At 37.6% G+C, this 19603-nt stretch overlaps 1 pseudogene across 1 annotated transcript in view; it reads right to left on the bottom strand.

Annotated features, from left to right (window-relative positions):
• Nucleotides 1-19544, bottom strand: part of LOC114204504 (S-phase kinase-associated protein 1 pseudogene) — a 28815-nt pseudogene extending 9271 nt beyond the window's left edge. Inside the window, exons 1-2 of the transcript XR_015768436.1 lie at nucleotides 18978-19544; nucleotides 17062-17120 (exon numbers count right to left, since the gene is read on the bottom strand). The product of XR_015768436.1 is annotated as an S-phase kinase-associated protein 1 pseudogene (transcript). The remainder of the gene's footprint in view (nucleotides 1-17061; nucleotides 17121-18977) is intronic.
• Between the last annotated feature and the right edge of the window lie 59 nt (nucleotides 19545-19603).

The following is a 19603-nucleotide window of genomic DNA, read 5'->3' as shown; positions in this document are numbered from 1 at the left end:
ACACTTTTTTCTATCTTCCAGAAAATTGTCACAATAGTTATACAAGTCTACAACAACTACTGTGTCAACTCCCCTACCCCTCCCTGAGATGTGCAAAACACAACATGCAAAATTATAAAGAAGGAGGTCTGGTGAAGATATCAATGGTCATCAGTGGCTGAAATTTTAAAATTCCATGGTCCTAGTTTATCCCCAGTTAATAAAAAAAAGTTCTTTCTTCATAGAACAAAAGTAGTTAACAAAATAGGAGGAAGAATAGACCTAGAAAAAGCATTATTTTTGCAGTTCCATTGAAATAATCGATGCAGCGTGCCTGGGTGGTTCAGTCAGTTAAGTGTCTGCCCTTGGCTTAGGTCATGATCCTGAGGTCCTGGGATCGAGTCCTACATTGGGCTCCCTGCTTGGCGGGGAGTCTGCTTCTCCCTCTGCCCTTTACCCTGCTCGGCTCGTGCTCTCTCTCTTGCTCTCTCCCTCTCAAATAAATAAATAAAATCTTAAAAAAAAAAAGAAATAATTGATGCAGGCAAAAATCACCAATGAATGCTAAAACTACTAGGTAGGTGAAAAGATGGTCGGAGAACAATATTTATGTGGTGTTTAAGTATCACCCTACAAATTACTTGTGGTTTTTCTTAAACAAACATGTCCTTTTTTTCAGTTAACTCTCTCAATATATATTTTACTTATTTATACGCTGTAATCATACACTACTGTACTGATGTATTTCTAAAACATACCCACAAAAATACATCTGAACGAGTGAGATGGGGTGCCTGGGTAGCTCAGTCGGTTAAGTGTTTGACTCTTGGTTTCAGTTCAGGTCATGATCTCCTGGTCCTGAGATCAAGCCCCACGAGGGGCTCTGCGCTCAGGGCCGAGTCTGCTTCAGATTCTCACTCTTCTCCTGCCTCCGCTTCTCCCCCCACTCGCACACACTCTCTCTCTAAAATAAATAAGTAAATGAAATCTTTAAAAGAGTGAGATAAAAACAATTAAGCTATTATAGATTTTTCATCCAACATCACTGTCTTTCAGACATACTTCAGAAAGCATCAATTTAGTCTATCCATTATTTTGTACCTGGAGATTTCTCTGATGATTGAAATTACTGGCCAAAGCAGAAGAAATAAAAGGCATGGTAGAACAACATGAAAAGGGTTCAAGTCATCGAAAAGGGTCTCCTTCACCGCCATGGAATGGTGAAGATGAATCCTTCTGACTCGAAGACAGCCAAATGTGTTACTTGCTTTGTTTCACTCCATTACTGGAGATGTCAGATGTGGTTATGATTTTTATGTTTCTCTCTCCATCCCACATTTTCCATGTGTTGTTCATTTTTAACCATTTGCTTTGGGTTCCATGCCATTCTGTAGCAGTTCCCTTGTATTCCCTGTCCTGGGCCTTGACTCTCACCCTAAGCTCCTGGTTCATTTCAGAACAACTTGTTGCATTACCAAAACAGACAAAAGTGGGCCACTCTTCAATGAACGGGGTGGAGACCGGGGGCCAGGGAAGGCATCTACAAACTGTGATGATGTACTTAAGGAGTGAGAGATGAGTGTTTTGGGTTTGTTTTTGTTTAAAATATGTTTTTTATAATGCAGGAATCTGGTGGTCCCCACCTTAACCAAGTAACCACACTTAGCATTACTCATCTTCTGACAAGTTCTAAAATGAAATACACAGCAACTATGAAGTATGCTTACCAAAAATGCTTCACCTGTGTTTATTCAAGCCTTTATGCCTAATTTCCTTTTCATAGGAAATACAAGAGATAAAGAAACAAAATAATACCAAGATGAGAGTCAGATAGATCCAGAATGTAGGTCTGATCTCCAACAAAGTTGTCATAAAGTAACAACAATAAAAAGTTAACCACTGTGTTGCCCTAAATTAGTGAACATATTAACATTACTGCAATTGTGATGGGTAAATGGCAACACTTATGCTGAGAAGTCTCCTGGACAAAATATCATATATCTTTAAATAGTTGATCATCATTTTGCAGATTATTCTTTCTTTCTTTCACATAATGAAAGGCCTTATCAAAATATATTACTTTGTTAAAAATGTGTATCAAATAATATAAAAGCTTATAATAAAAGACAACATTCTTTGCATTCATCACTACCCATATCCCAGAAACAGCCAACTTTAACTTCTTTGGCTATTTTTTAAAATAAGTATTATCATGTCTTTAAATAATGTGCTCTTATTATACCATTTTTTCAGTTTATCAGTGTGAGACCTTCTGCTATGACAGATGAAGATTTAGTTCTCTTATACTCTCATCTCTCTGTCCTCCAATATAGTATATCATCACTTTTCGTTAATGAAAAATAATTGCATGAAAGTGTCATTGCAGAACCAAGTAGTATCCTATGAGTATACTTTTTTCTTGTATGCTTTTGTCCTTGCCCTAAGCATCTTTCCTTTCTTTTGCAATGTTTTTCTTATAACAATCCTTCCTTTTTGTTGGTGATTTTGTTTGTTCCTTCTTGTTATTTAAAAGCATCACCATACTGGGGCACGTGGATGGCTCAGTCAGTTAAGCATCTGACTCTTGGTTTTGGCTCAGGTCATGATCTCCCAGTTGTAGGTTAGAGCCCTCCATTGGACTCCATGCCCAGTACAAAGTCTGTTTCAGATTTTCTCTGTTTGTCCCCCCCCCACCACCGCTTGCTCTCTCTCTCTCTCTCTCTCTCTCTCAAATAAATAAGTAAAATCTTTTAAAATAAAGCACCACCATATTTATCTGGTTCCATTATTTTTTTTTTCAGTAAAACTGTCATAGAGCCTTCTGTGCTGCTCCAACCTCTACCAGTAGACCTATAGATCTTCTTGGTGTTATGTCCCTTAAAGATCTCTTAAATTCTGGTTTTTCACTTTTGTGGTGTACTTTTCTGTTTTGAACAGCATATTTTCTGGAAACTTCCTAAGACAGGAAAGAAATTATTTCTGAGGCTCTGCATGTCAGAAATTACTTTTGAATAACAGTCTTGCTGAATGCACACCAGGAGATTAGAAACCATATCCCTTGATGTTTGGAAGGCACTACTCTATTGTTAGGCATTGTTTAATTTTCAGATTGTTTGTTGCAGAGCTTAGAAATACAGTCAATTTTTGTATAATTGTTTTGTATTCTGTAAACCTGCTGAACTAGTTTATTAGTTCCAATAGTTTTTTTAGTGGACTCTTCATGATTATCTCTATGTAAGATGTCATCTTCAAATAGAGATAGTTTTATGTCTTTTTTTTCCTATCTGGATGCTTTGTAGTTTTTTTTTTTTCTCTTAATTGTCCTAGCTAGAACCTCTACTACACTGGTGAATAGAAGTGGGAAGGATGGATGTTTTTACCTTGTTCTTTAGAGGGAAAGCATCCAGTTTTCCACTATTGTTTAATCATGAAAGGATGTTGCATTTTGCCAATGTTTTTCTTGTGTTTATTGAGATGATCGTGTGATTTTTTTTTTTTTTAACAGCTATGGGGTATTACATTAGTTGATTTTTGGGTATTAATTCCTGGGATAAATCCCACTAGCACATGGTGTGTAATTCTTTTTATTTATATGTATAATTCATTTTATATATGCAATTATATATATATAATTTTTGTTTTTTTATATGCCTTTTCATAAGTTTGTTAGTATTTTGTTGAGGATTTTCATATCTGTTTTTATAAGAGATATTTGTTTGTAATTTTCTTCTGTTGTTTTTCTCTGGTTTTGGTATCAGAGCAATACTGGCCTCAGAGATACATTGGAAAGTGATGTTCTGCCACTTCTGAGAATATGGCCCTCTGACTAGGACCTGGGGGCACAGGGAGCCCTGTGTTCTCGGTGGCACCTGTCTGGAATGGAGTTGCTATCTCTCTGAGCTGGGAAGAGGGGAAAGGAGCAGGTGTTGGTTCAAATGCCACAGACTCTTGTTCCTGTGAAGTTTTAGCAGATTTGCTTGAATAAATGTGTCTTCCTTTGCTCTTTGCCCTTGGGATAATCTCCAGAGACTTTAAATTGTTCTTTTTGAACATAATTTTGTTTTTGTTTTTGAACACAAGTTTTGCTGAGCAGTAGCTCTGTGGAGGCTTTTACACTGTCACATCAGAAACCAGAAGTAGAACTCTAGTCATCTTTTCTTATCTCCTCTAAGGGTCTTTTAATTTTTTTAAGTTATCTTGGTTCCACTATTTAATATAGGAGGAATCCCCAAAATGCCCTGTGATTTTTGATTGTCCATTCATATTTAAAACTGAGGTGTTGAAAAGCTGATTATTCTGTATGGGGCAAGGACAGGAACAGGGAAGCTAATGTGAATCAATTACAGAATTTATCTCTAGATACTGGGTAAATTATGGTTTCAGAATAGAATATAAAAGAAAACAAAAAATCAGAAGTCTGGAGGAAAAGTGAGTGTGCTAATCATCTCATCTCTTCTAGTTGGAGCAAAGCAACACTGAATTGGAAAAATCTAGCTCTTCTCCTCAGCCCTGGCATTCTCGCTAACACTCTCCACACTTGAATAATTTCAGTTAACTATTTTTCTTTAATTTTTGGAGGACCTTTCAGGAAAAAAAAAATCTTTTGGGTAAAGAAACATTTACCTAAGTTTCAGTCATTCCTGTAATTTAAATTTAATTAAGACAAAATCAGATTTAATTTTTTTCTTAAAAATATCATGTATAGTACTATCCTCTCTTTATAAAATAATTTCTATTTATACCTGTTTATTTCTTTGACTAACTACATCGCTTATATATATCTACCAGCCTTCTTTCTCTATATATGCATAGAGAGATTATAACAATATATGCCAATGACTGAGGCTAGTTATTTCTGGGCAGTAGGACCTGGGATGCTTTATTACTTTCTCCCTTTAATTTTTTGTATTGAGTGACATTTTCAAAAAGAAGCACATACCAATTTTTTTTTTTAAAGCCAATACAATGCAAAAGCAAAACCTAACCCGCTAACAGGGCCAATCAACCATACAATCAGGGCTGGTACCTATGGTGAGGCCAGCGAGGAGACTGGGACACAAAATTTGATTTGAAATCACACAAATGCACCCTCAGCTCCTCACTAGCCTCATCAAAGTAGTCCTGGACAGCCTTGCAAATGACACAGGGAGGACTGGCAGATCAATGCAGGTGAAGAACAGCATGTTTGGAAACCTGGGTAGATGAGTAAAGCATACTTTTCCTTTCTTATAAATGATTATCAAATATATTTTTAAAAACTACTTCCAGAAGAAATCATAGTCTTTACACTTTAGAAGTTAGTTATCTCTATTATCACTTGGAAACTAACAAGCACCTAGTCTTCTCATTTCTTCCTGTCCCTTGATTCGCCACTTGCATGAGTGTGTCGCAGGCTCTGGCCGCAGGGCACTGAAAGGGGTGTGTTGCTGTCAGCTGCAGAATCTCTTGCTTCATCTAGGACTTTCCTGATCACCCTCGCTAAAACAACACAATACCCTCCTTTGTCTTTCCAGCCCATATTCCTGCTTTAATGTTTCCCTAGCAGTTGTCATATTCCAAATGTATCCATCCTTTCTGCATATAGTTTTATTTTGTATGTGATGTGTTCATTGCCTGTCTTGCCTTATTAGTATATAAGCCCTGCGATGCTACCCTCACGGAAGCCTGAGGGTGCGCAAGAGGTTTCCACAGTATTTGCTGAATGGAAGAATGAATGAGTTCATTGTGCACTCACTGAATGACCGTGGACCCGATGGTGTTGTGACAATATGAAAAATGCAGTCTTTACTCCCCACAGAGAGAGTCCACATGGCAGCCTCCCTCCCTGCCTCTGTTTCTGGAGACAGTCACAGGCCTCATGCAGTCATTACCTCCCAATCACATACAGTTTGTTTTCACCCACCTTTTTCTTTTCTCATAGTCTCTCTCATTTTTTTTCTTCCTTCCTCTTGCCCAATTAACATAGGGAAATATTTTCCCCCCTTAAAAAAATCACTCAGACTGATAAGCATAAAAGGTAATACTAGTAATAACATACTCATGAAAAGTCAGTTTTGAAGAGCAAATAATAGCATTATTAATTGTGAACATCTACGTTTGCTATATATTTGGCCCTCTGCCAAGCAATTTATATGCATTGCCTCATTTAATCAGTATAGATAAAGAAACTATGGCGGCAAGAAGTAACTTGTCTGGGTCACAGAGCCAAAACTGGTCTGAACCCATGTCGGTCTGATTCCAGAGCCCAGGCTCTGCCAGGGGCGACAGAGAAGCTGTGCTATTCATTTCTAATGTAATCCCCTCTGTGGGATTCTCCCTCCGTCCTCTTCCCACACCACATCCTCAGCCGCACTACAAGCAGGTGCTCTCTGCATGTCCCCACAGCGCTCCACGCATCCTACTTCAGCTGTGACCACATAAAATGTTAGGTCTATGTCTGAAAGGCTCAGGGTGTATTTTCACTCATTAGCAGTGTTATGAAGTATCTGCCTGCCTTATTCATTGCAATTAGGGTTGTAATAGAAGCAGGAGCTTTGGAGCTATTCCGTATACATATGTATATATGGACGATGGGGGAGAGAAAGTTCAAAACCCAGCATCTGCTACTTATTAGCAGTATAAAGTTAGGCAAAGTATTTAACCCCTCAGAATGTTAGGTTACTCACATGTGATGTGGGGATAATGATGCCAGTGTTACAACGTAATGAGAATAACCTAAGATGTGTCTGTAAGGTGCCTGGCATGGTGCCTAGAACAACACAGGTGCTTAGTGAGCACTCTTCTTCTGGGTCCTGTACAACCCTCTGCCTACCTGGATTCTGACTCTTCTCTTGCACCTCATACAGCATTTCAGCTATGTTATGTGTTATCTGTTTTGGCTTGTATTAGTTATATATTACTTTGCAACAAATTACCTCAAACTTAGCAGCTTAACACAATAAGCATTTACCATCTCAAAGTTTCTGTACACCAGTGATCTGGGAACAGCTTAGCTGGTGGCTCTTGTTCAGTCTCTCGGAAGGTTGTAGTCAAGATGTCAGTTAGACCTGCAGTCATCTCAAGGCTCAACTGGGAGAGTATTTGCCTCCAAGCTCACTCAGGTGGCTATTTATATGCTTCAGGAGATTTGTTTCCAAGCTTATTCATGTGGACCTCTCCACAGGGCTCTCAGGCCATGGCAGCTGGATTTCTCCAGAGGAAGCAATCCAAGAGAATGAGAGAGAGCATCCAAGATGGAAGCCACACATAGTCTTTTTATGGGAAGGAATAATGCAGAGCATAAATATCAAGATGTGGAGATAACTGGGGCCATATGAGAGTCTGTCTACTACATGGTTTAAATATTGTAGAGAGCTAGCCTAGGGATTGTGATGTGCCCAATTGTTTCACTGATTTTATAGAAAAGTTTTTATGGAAAGTCCTGTGTTTACACAAGGGACTTACATACTTTGGAAACATATACATTGCTAAGCAGGTAACTGGCTATACCAGTAATAAAGCTTCAACATACTCAACAACATAAAAATAATAACAGTAATGACTTCTTTTCATAGTCTTACAAGTTATCATGCTATCTGTACCTTTCATTTCCCACTCTATGCATAATTATACTTTTTCTCTGAGTTGGTTTGTTTCTTAAAAATCATTTCCCCTTTGGCTATCTCCTTGGTACATTTTCTACCCATTTCCCCCTCTTTGGTCTATAAACACATGTGCACACACACACATTCGAGCCTCCTTCCTCAGAGAGTGGCAAAGATCAGGTAGGTAGTCGTGGTGAAATATAAATATTACTCCCAGTCTCGTATTTGGAGGACAACTTGTTTTTTATTCCCAATTAAGTCATAGCTCCAGCTACCTCCCTAGAGTGAAGTGTCCTGCCTTGGGATGATCTTGGCTCCTTTTTCCCCTTTCTCCTGGTGGCTGCTCTTAGTCATAGCATTGCCTAATTGTGTTAGCCTCCCAAGAGGGATTGACATGGGCCAAATTTGATATTTGTATCTTCTCAGGCTTAGAAGAAGGATTATATAAATACAAAAATATGAATAGTAACTAGTAAAACATCAAAATATTAAATAAGTATCATAAATATTAAAACGTTATTGTATAAATATTAAAACACATACCTTACATAAATATTATCTGCTTGGATATTTAAAAGGTAGATTCAACAATAACAGTTTGACATTTTGCATTCTTCCATTTCTATAAATTATTGAGAAGCTATTTTATTAGAGATAGTATTTAATTATCTGTGTTGTCTATGACTGCCGATAAGTCTATTAAACTAAGTAAGTTCTGCTTTTGAAATGTTCTTTCTCAGGAAAGTAGACAGAAATGAGCCAGATGAACAGAAATATAAGGAGCCATGAGCAGGTACATATTCTGAGGCAAAAAGATTTGATGATGATAGTTACATTGGGAAGGGGAAGGAAAAAAGTGATAATGGAAAAACAGGTGCACTGGCTGTGAATCATGAAAGAGAAATGTTTATAAAAATGAAAACCTGATAGGATCACTTACTTATGATGGACTTTGTACCATTTACTAAATGATATACTAAGGAGAACATTTTGAGTAAGAAGTATGATCACAGTCCTTTTAGAGTTGTCAGAGACCTTATATACTTTGTTACCCCATCTGCTTCAGTTAGGATGAGAAACAGGAATAAAAGAGGTGAATCTTTTGACATCCAATGTTATTTTGTTGAAGAGCCAGGGCTGAGATTCATTGAATTCTCAATTCAGTAGCTTTTATTAATAATTGTACTTTATGATCTGGAAGAGAATTGGTTTAAATTTTTACTTATAAATTTCTTATTTTCTACATCACTTAAGAGACTTAAAAATCTGAAATAAGTCTGTCAAATGAACTATAGTTATATTCTATGTGTATGCAAATTCAACAGAGGGGTTCAACTACAGATGAGATAAAGTAGACAAAAGGATCCGAGCACTTGAAGACAGGGCAGTGGAATTTATCCCATCAGAAGAGCAAAAAGAAAAGAGAATGAAGATAGCTTAAGCGAGGTATGGGAAAACATCCAGTGGACCAATTTTTCACTTTATAAGGGTCCCAGAAAAAGAAGAGAGAAAGAGGCAGGCGGAAAACTTATTTCAAGAAATAATGGCTGAGGGATGCATGGGTGGTTCAGTGGTTAATCATCTACCTTTGGCTCAGGTCATGATCCCAAGGTTTTGGGATCGAGTCCCACATTAGGCTCCCTGCTCAGCAGGATTTATTCTAGGGATACAAGGATGGTTCAATACTTAAAATCAATGCGATATACCACAGTAACAAAATGAAGGATAAAAAGTCATATAATCATCTCAATAGATGCAGAAAAAGCATTTGACAAAATTCAATATCCATTCGTGATAAAAGTACTCAAGAAACTGGGTATAGGAGGCACATACCTCAACATAATAAAGTCCATATATGATAAGCCCAAAATGATATGACAGATGCTCAATGGTGAGTAACTGAAAGCTTTTCCTTTAAGATCAGGAACAAGATCAGAATGGCCACTCTTGCCATTTTTATTCCATATAGTACCAAAAGATCTAGCCAGAGCTACTACACAATTTAATAATAATAATAATAATAATAACAAATAAAATAAAAGGCATCCAAATCAGAAAAGACATAAAACTGTCTCTATTTGCAGATGACATAATTCTGCATACAGAAAATCCTAATGATTCCATAAAAAACTGTTAGAATTACTAAAAAATTTAGTAAAGTTGCAGGATATGAAATCACTATAATAAATTAGTTGTGTTTCTATACATTAATAACAAACTATCAGGAAGAGAAATTAAGAAAACAATCCCATTTACAGTTGCAACAAAAAGAGTAAAATAAATTTAACCAAAGTGGTGAAAGGTCCATACACTGAAAACTATAAGACACCAATGAAATTTAAGAAGACACAAATAAATGGAAATATATTCTCTGTTTATGGATTAAAAGAATTAATGTTGTTAAAATGTCTAAACTAACCAAAGTAATCTACAGATTCAATGTGATCCCTATCAAAATTCCAATTATATTTTTCACAGAAATAGAACAAACAATCCTAAAATATGTATGGAACCACAAAGGGTCCCAAATGGCCAAAGCAATCGTGAGAAAGAAGAACAGGGTAGAGGCATCAAACTTCCTGCTTCAAACTATATTACACAGCTCTAGTAATCAAAATAATACCATATTGGCATAAGAACAGGCACATAATTATCAGAACAGGATAGAGGGCCCAGAAAAAAAACCCATGCATATATGCTCAATTAAATTACAACAAAGGAGAATAGAATATACAATGGGGAAAGGACAGTCTCTTCAAGAAATGGTGCTGGAAAAACTGGATAACAATATGTAAAAGAATGAAACCAGACCACTATCCTATACCATACACAAAAATAAACTCAAAATGGATTAAAGACCTAAACGTGAGACATGAAACCATGAAACTTCTAGAAAAAGACATAAGCGGTAATTTCTCACACTGACCTTAGCAATATATTTCTAGATATGTCTCCTGAGGCAAGGGAAACAAAAGCAAAAATAAGTTATTGGGACTACACCAAAATAAAAAGCCTTTGCACAGTAGAGAAAACCATCAACAAAATGAAAGGCAACTTACTGAATGGGAGAAGCTACTCATAAATGATATATTCAATAAGGGATTAATATCCAAAATATATAAAGAACTTGTACAACTCAATAATAAAAAAGCAAACAATCTGATTTAAAAAATGGGCAGAGGAACTGAATAGACATTTTACCACAGAATACATCCAAATGGTCATCAGGTACATGAAAAGGGGTTCAACATCACTAACCATCAGGGAAATACAAATAAAAAACCACAATGAGATATCATTTGCACCTCTTAGAATCCAATTTTATGGATGAAATTTTAACTGGAGAAACATGACATCCTTTAGGTTTATTTTAGTTAAATGATCAACATTTAATAGTAGTGGTATTTTAATTGTCTGAATGGCACTACTCAGTAGAAAGGGCACACTTCTGTTTGTTGATATCTTTTTTTTTCTTATTTTCATAAAATAGTTGTTGGCCTTTGATGAAAACTTAGTGTTCATATTTATTTAACTTATATTGTAAGAACCATAACTATAAAATAAAGGTGATCTAGGACAAGACTGATCTGTATGATTGTCTAAAATCCTTTGTAAATCAAAGTGGAAAAGAAATGAGGCAGCTGTGTTTATTTAAATGACTAAAAGATGCATTTTGATCAATTGAGATGATGTATGTTGATAGTTCATTTGAACTGTACAACATTATACAAATGTAAAGCATTGCCACAACCTGAGGAAAGACTGCTTGTAAGCCCCCTCTAGGCTTCATCCCTCAAGTTTTCAGTTTTATTGGAGAAAGAGGCTATGAAGCAGAGGCCAGGAAAAAGATGGATTCAGTGGCAGGTGCTTTTTTTTTTTTTTTTTTTTTTGATTGGGCTCCCCTGGTGTACTCTCGTTCATGTCAAAATACTTTTACAGTCTCATTTCTACTAATCCTCCATATTTTTTTCCCAAATACAGTACTCATATGGTAGGCTTTCTTTTAAGCTGGTAACTGAGAAAAGAGTATTGGCAATGACTAATGCCTAATGTGTAGTTTTCTGCAGTACAGAAAGCTCTTTCCACTATATTAATTCAGTCTTCTCAACAGCTTTTTGAGGGTGGCAGTTTTCATGTCTTTTGTAGAAATAAAGAAACGGATGTTGGAGATAATATGATTCCTTTATGATCTAATCCCTGGTAGTGGCAGATGCAAAAATTTGATGCAAAATCAAGAGTTCTTTATACCCACCCCACATGACAGATTAGTGTTTGGCCCGTTTCCACCAAGGCAAAATGTTGTTCAATATTTGACTCATCATTAGCACATTTATTAGGAGACTGAGAAAAATAGAAAAACAAATGAAACTCAAGCTGCTCATTTGTAACTTCTCTGAATGGAGGAGTAGATTAAAATCTATATAATATGAAATTTTGGATTTTCCACATACTAATACAATCTGTGAAGCTGAATAAATAAATGATTATAATTAATAAAAAGCAAGGAATAGTGTTTTTCTTTCAGACTAACTTTCCCATAGATAACAATTATAATGCTAGACAAAATATTTAAAAAAACTATCTGAAGGTACTAGAGAGTGACCAAAAGCAAGCAGGAACTGAAGAGGACTGTACACTTGGAAGAAGGAAATACCATGGTGTGAGTTTTCTGTTTTTATGGCTTTGGCAAGCATAGACACTATACTACATAAAACCACTAAAATTTAAAGATAAATTAAAACGGGCAATGTTCATAGCAATCTGACCGCCTTGCGGTACTGTGGATCAGAGTCGGAATGACCATGGCAGCTGGGAAGTGAGAGAGGGAAACCTCAGAAGGGACTGAGTGAGAGCAGAAGCTCCAAATTCTCCGCATAAACTCCACCTAAGACCCCTTAACTATGTATGTTTGAAGCAGCACCATTAAAAATAAAACAACTGAATACAAAATTTCAGCTGCCATCCACCACAGAGAAAATAAGATGCCATAGGTCAAATATGTGTCCCACTTCAAATTTATATTGTTGAAATGTAATCCCCAATGTGGAAGTAGGGCCTCTGGAAGGTGATTAGGTCATATGAGTGGAGCCATCATGAAAGTGATTAATGTCCTTATAAAGGGAGCCCAGAGAGCTCCTTCATCCCTTTCTAATATGTGGAGACATAGTGTAAAGAAAAAAATCTATAAACCAGGAAGCAGGTCCTCATGTGACACCAAATCTAGTGGTGTATTGATTGTGGACTTCCAGCCTCCAGAAGTGTAAGAAATAAATTTCTGATGTTTATAAGTTACCCAATATATGATATTTTTATTATAGCAGCCTGAAGAGACTAAGACATAAGAGTTTGAAGCTTGATTTCATCTAAGCTATGTCCCAAAACAAAATAAAAAAAAAAATCAATACTCTTTGAAGTAATATAACAGAATCCAGAGATTCTATCATGCATAATGTCCAGGATACAACCGAAAATTACTAGGCATATTAAGAGACAGGAAAACATGACCCACACTTAAAAGAAAAGGCATTCAATGGGGATTAAAACAGATGACCCAGATGTTTGAATTAATATACAAGGAGTTTAAAGCGGGGATTATAACTATATTCAGTATATAAAGGAACATATACTCTTAATGAATGAGCAAATAAGAAATCTCAGCAGAGAAATATAAACTATATATATATATATATATATATATATAAAGAATGAAATAGATATTCCAGAACTCCAAAATATACTATCTAAAAGTTATATTTCATATGGGCTTAATAGTAGCTTGAGATGATAGAAGCAAGAACTTCACAGTAAACGTGAAGCTAGATAAATATATATTATCCAGTTAGAAAAACAGGCAGAACAAAACAATGGGGGAAAAGGCAGAACCTCAAGTACAAGCGTGCCACGACCAAAAAGTTCAACATTTGTAAAATTATAATATCAAAAAGAAAAAATAAGAAATTGGGCAAAAAAATTTAAGGACTCAATGGCTGAAAATACCCTAAATTTGGTGAAAGTTTTAAGTTCACAGAGTCAAGAAGTTTAGTAAACCCCAATCAGGATAGATATGGACATATAATAGTCAAATTGTTAAAAACCAAAGATAAAATCTTGAAAGCAAACAGAAACAATGACACATTACATACAGCTTAGCATCAATTTGAAATATTGCTGACTTCTCATAAGAAACAATGAAAATCAGAAGAAAATTAGAATGCTGAGAGAAAAAAATTATCAACCCAGAGTTTTATATGCACTGAACATGTTCTTAAGGAATTAGGGTGAAATAGAGACATTTCATAATAAAACTAAGAGAATGTTCTGCCAACAGACTTTCACTGAAAGGTGAGAGGAATGAGGTCAGGTAGGAATAAAGAACACAGGAAATAGTTAACATATGAGTGAATGTAAGAGACTATTTTTTTCTTACTTCTTTAAAATACATATTGTTATTTAAAAAATTATAAAATTCTGTTGTGGAGCTTATAACATAGGTAAATGTAATACACATAAAAGCTAAAACATAAAGGAGCAGAGAGGTGGCAAACGGGCCTAGATAACTGCAAGAGTCTTATGTTTTACATCTTTTGGTATATACATGTGAAAATTTAGGGCTGTATAATGTAATTTCTAGAGCAGCCACTACAACTAGAAAGCCTATAGACAGAATGCAATTACTTATTTATTCAAAAGATGGTGGAAAAGGAAGAACAGAGGATGAAAAATCAGATGGTACAGAGAGAAAGCAAATAAAACATAGTAGACTTAAATCCAACCATAGCACAACAGTTGACCCTTGAACAACATGGGTTTGAACTATGTGAGTCCACTTATATGTAGATTTTTTACAGCATTGTCCTACAAATGTATTTCCTGTTCTTTATGATTTCCTTAATAACGTTCTTTTCTCTAGCTTACTTTGTTGTAAGAATACAGCATATAATACATATAGAAAATCTGAGTTAATTGAATGTTTATCAGTAAAGCTTCCGGTCAATAGTAGGCTATTAGTAGTTATGTTCTTGGGGAGTCAGAAGTTACACATAAATATTTTACTGTGCAGGGGTCAGTGCCCCTAACCCCTGCATTGTTCAAGTGTCAACTGGTAATTATCTTAAATGTAAATGGGCTAAAAATTCCAAGTAAAAAGCCAGAGATGGGGGGGGGGTGGAATTTTAATTTAGTAGCAAGAGGAAATCAGAGAAATCTTAGAGTGGCAATTTTACTTCTGATTATATAGATTGTTGAATTCTACACTGATTTACCCATGAGATTGTGTAGGTTCTCATGTTTTTTGAATGGTGTGGGTGTTCTTCCCTTACAACAGGGATATATAATCTCTAGAAAATGTCCTTAAATTCAAATTTGAAGAAACAGAGGTTTGGGTCTGAGTGCTTCCTCTCCCAGAGGGTTTTGGGATTCTATTGCACGTTTCTTCCTAGTGTCCAGCATTGCATATAATAAGATTTAATTTGCCTATTCGACTTGCATATAAATAACTCGGAGGGCCACCCAATGTAATTTTTTATAGGACAAAGATTAGACTCCCTAGATTAAGAAAAAAATTATACTATGATTGTTATAATTCCCTGGATAACTGCCTTTCTTCCAGTAAGACTGAAAGCTCTGTCATATTCCTTCTTATCCCCCCAGAAAATTAAGCCAGTGACTGGCACAATAGTGGGCATTAAATAAATAACAACATGATTTCTAGTCCTAGAAGTAATTTACAACAGCCTCTTAAACACATTTATCTGTATATTATTTATTAACTTATAAAACTACTTTTATTAATGAATAATTTTATATAATAAAAAGTTCCCATTTTAAATGTATAGTTTGAAGACTAAATATGGTATATGTATATGGGGAACAAGGCTAGAAATTATATCAATAAGGAAAGCCCCAAACTCTTCAGGATAAAGAATTGGTTCCCTATTCTCCAATTCACAAGGCATTTTCATTTTTTTCTCTCTTGCCAGACTAATGTTTCAAATTCTGGGAAGTACTGTATATAGAAAACCCTAAAGACTCCACCAAGAAACTATTAGAACTGATAAATGAATTTAGTAAATTCATAAGATATAAAATCAATGTACAGAAATCTGCTGCATTCCTACACACTAATAATGAAGCAGCAGAAAGTGAAATTAAGAGGGGTGCATGGGTGGCTCAGTTGGTTATGCATCTGACTCTTTTTTTTTTTTTTAAAGATTTTATTTATTTATTTCAGAAGGAGAGAGTGAGTGTGAGAGAGAGAGAGCATGAGCAGGGGGAGGAGGAGACTCCCCACTGAGCAGGGAGCCCAATGGGAGGCTCAACGCTGGGCTTGATGTGGGGCTCAATCCTGGACTCCAGGATTATGACCTGAGCCGAAGGCAGATGCTTAACTGACTGAGCCACCCATCAACCCCCGCATCTGACTCTTGATCTCAGCTCAGGTCCTGATCTCAGGGTTGTGAGTTCAAGCCTCACGCTGGGCTCCATGCTGGGCATAGAGCCTACTTAAAAAAAAAAAAAAAAAAAAAAAGGAAGTGAAATTAAGAAATCGATACAACTTACAATTGCTCCAAAAACAATACAGTATCTAGGAATAAACTTAACCAAAGAGGTGAAAAATTTGTACTCTGAAAACTATAAAACCCTGATGGCAATATAAAGAATGGAAGAACATTCTGTGCTCATGGATTGGAAGAAAAAATATTGTTAAAATGTCTATACTACCCAAAGCAATCTATAAATTTAATGCAATACCTATCAAAATATCAAGAGCATTTTTTACAGAACTAGAGCAAACAATCCTAAAATTTGTATGGAACCACAAAAGATCCTGAAGAGCCAAAGCAATCCTGAAAAAGAAGAAGAAGGCTAGAGGTATCACAATTCCAGATTTCAAGTTATATTAAAAAGCAGCAGTAATTAAAACAGTATGGTACTGGCACAAAAATGGATACATAGATCAACAGAATAGAATAGAGAGCCCAGAAATAAACCCATAATCATATGAACACTCTTCAACAAATGGTCTTGGGAAAACTCGTCAGCCAGATGCAAAAGGATGAAACTGGACCACTTTCTTTCACCACACACAAAAATAAATATGGATTAGAGACCTAAATGTGAGACCTACAACCATAAAAATCCTTGAATAGAACACAGGCAGGAATCTCTCTGACATCAGTCATAGCAACATTTTTCTAGACATGTCTCCTGAGGCAAGGGAAACAAAAGCAAAAATCAACTATTGGGACTTCATCAAAATAGAAAGCTTCTGGACAGTGAAGGAAACAATCAACAAATCTAAAAGGCAACCTACAGAATGGGATATTTGCAAATGACATATCCAATAAAGGGTTGGTATCCAAAATATATAAAGAACTGATACAACTCAACACCCCAAAAATCATCCAATTAAAAAATGGGCAGAAGACATGAACAGACATTTCTCCAAAGAAGACATACAGATAGCCAACAGACATATGAAAAGATGTTCATTACTTACCATCAGGGAAATGCAAATCAAAACTACAAGGAGATACCACCTCACACCGGTCAGAATGGCTAAAATAAAAAGAAACAACAAGTGTTGGTAAGGATGTGGAGAAAAAGGAAGCTTCTTGCACTGTTAGTAGAAATGTAAACTGGTGCAGCCACTGTGAAAAACAGTATGGAGGTTCCTCAAGAAGTTAACTACACTATGATCCAGGAATTGTGCTACTGGGTATTTACCCAAAAAATACAAAAGCATTAATTCAAAGGGATACATGCACTCCTATGTTTACTGCAGCATTATTTACAACAGCCGATCTATGGAAGCGGCCCCATCGATAGATGAATGGATAAAGAAGATGTGGGGGGATGGGGATTAAAGAGCACACTTATCAGGATGAAAAAAATAAAATAAAATGAAATGAAAAAAAAATTCTCTTAATCAAAAACAGAAACAAACCAAGAGGCAGGCCTAACAATAGCATCTTCTGAGAGCCCCAAAGCTGGAGAATTTCAAAGCAGATTAGCTGTGTTATGGTCAGTGGATTAAAAAAAACAAAACGAATTCTAGGTAGATCCTTGGCAACAATTGTCAAGAATTCTGCCCCTGATTTTGCAGAGTTAACGGAAGTTTGCCAATTATTCAATGTGTGTGTCGCACTGTGGTCGTTATAGAGATCTATGAATGAGACAGTACTTGTCCAAGAGGTCACTATCTCCTTGAGATGAAGGTGATACAAAAATAATCATAACGCAAGTGTGTCAGAGAGAGACACACGGGAGTACTAATTGAGGTCTGAATTTTTCAAGAGACCAGCCACATCTTTAAAACATACTTAGTGTTTATTAATAACCTAGTGGGGTAATCTTTGGAAGTCAAAGATTAGGATGAAGGAGCTGGGCCTTTCTTATTTTGGCTGTTTTTTGAAAGCAATTAGAAAACTCGCAAGGACAAGTCTGTGACTGGCTTACATTCCAGACTCAGTCTCTCCGTCAGAAACCACAGTTTTCCACTGGAAGCGGCACAAAATGGGTTTCTGGAATGTGAGAACGGTGGAAGAGTGGTTAAGGTCCAAAGTTGAGGTGGCCTTTCTTCCCTGAGAATGTAGAAATCACACCAGGACAAACAAAAGAGAGACTGGAGTGGGTTTGGCAATGGCATTTAAGGATGACCGGAATTAGAAAGTTCAGGTGATAATTCTGGGCTCAAAACCGAAGTGCTGCTCAGATCCATCCTCACTGATTGGGAGGAAAGGAGTCCTCCTCACTAACCCCGTGGGAAACCGTCCTGCACACAGTTGGAACTGGAAGTCTGTGTAGACATGTATGCCTTGTATAAACTAGTTTCAGATCAAAAATTCCCTTGGTCACTGAGCATGCTCAGCTTTCAGTCTTCTGCAGAAAAGTGGATTGGATGGCTCCAGCTTTTAGGTTTGGCAACTTGGGGCGGGAGAGCCCGGTTGTCTCTGGCAGAGGCCACAGGGGGAATCTTGAAGAGAAGGGTGTGAGGACTAGGCGGCAGCTGGTAGGGGAGTCAGAGTGGGGCCCAAAAGACAATCCATCTATGTGACTGACTTTGATCCGGTCGGCAGCCCTATGTAAAGGAGCCAGATGGTTTTCTGGAGATGGGGAGAAGAGATGTTCTGGTCCTAGTCCGTGGGTGAATCAGGGGCGAGAGAATGAATGGTCGTCTATTATCCAGAGTGAGCCTCCTGAGTCCTCCCCAGCTACTCCTTCTTGGGTTACAATCTTCCCTTTGCAAGATACTGATTGTTGGTGCAGAAACCCAGGAGCTGGTTGGAGGATGCTCACCTGACAGCCCGCAGCCAACGTGCCCTACCTCCCCCACTCCTCCCTCCTCACTAGCCCAAAATAGTCGCCAGGAGCCAGCCAGCATCTGGCCGGACTAGAACAGGCTCAGAAACTCACCTTTGCTACCTCGTTTTTGCGTTTGGACTCCTGATGGGGTGCAACCATGCCCATGAGAATCTTACAGATTCTGACTCCTCTGCTTTTGACGGTATGGGGAGAGGGACCTCCTATTAGTGTATAAACAATAAACAAACATCCAGAAGGTGTGCGCCCAGGTCACACAGCCTGCAGGCGGTGCCCGCGGACCAGAGGGCACGGTCGGGGCCCCGGCGCGGTGCGGGGCTGAGGGCAGCCCGCTCATTTCTGGGGCTGCTGGCAGCCGGGGAACCTCAAAAATCACACCGAATCTCGTAGCTCCGGGCGCCCACGGCGCGCAAGGTACGCGTCGGGGGCGGTCCTGCCTGACCCCGGAAGAGAAAGTTGTTTTGGGGAAGGGGAGCGAGACGAGAGCGAGTTAAGTAAAAATCAAAGTTGTTCTGCTCCCCTCAGGCCGCCTCTCCTCTGCTTCATCTTTACCCCAGGCTCCATTAGAGTCAGGCTTCCTCGGAGGGCCGGACGCTCCTCGAGTCCCAGCCTGAGTAGGGGGACAGGGAGCGCCCGGCACGCAGGTTTCGACCCTCTCTGGCTCCGGGTCTCCAGGAAAACCCGGAGCGGAGCATCCCCCGGCTCGGGAAACGCCCTCG

Source organism: Eumetopias jubatus, unplaced genomic scaffold (assembly GCF_037043125.1).
Source record: "Eumetopias jubatus isolate StellerSeaLion01/CBP00866 unplaced genomic scaffold, mEumJub1_p1.0 scaffold_6, whole genome shotgun sequence".
Taxonomy (NCBI): Eukaryota; Metazoa; Chordata; class Mammalia; order Carnivora; family Otariidae; genus Eumetopias; species Eumetopias jubatus.
This window is presented reverse-complemented; position numbering and strand designations above follow the sequence as displayed.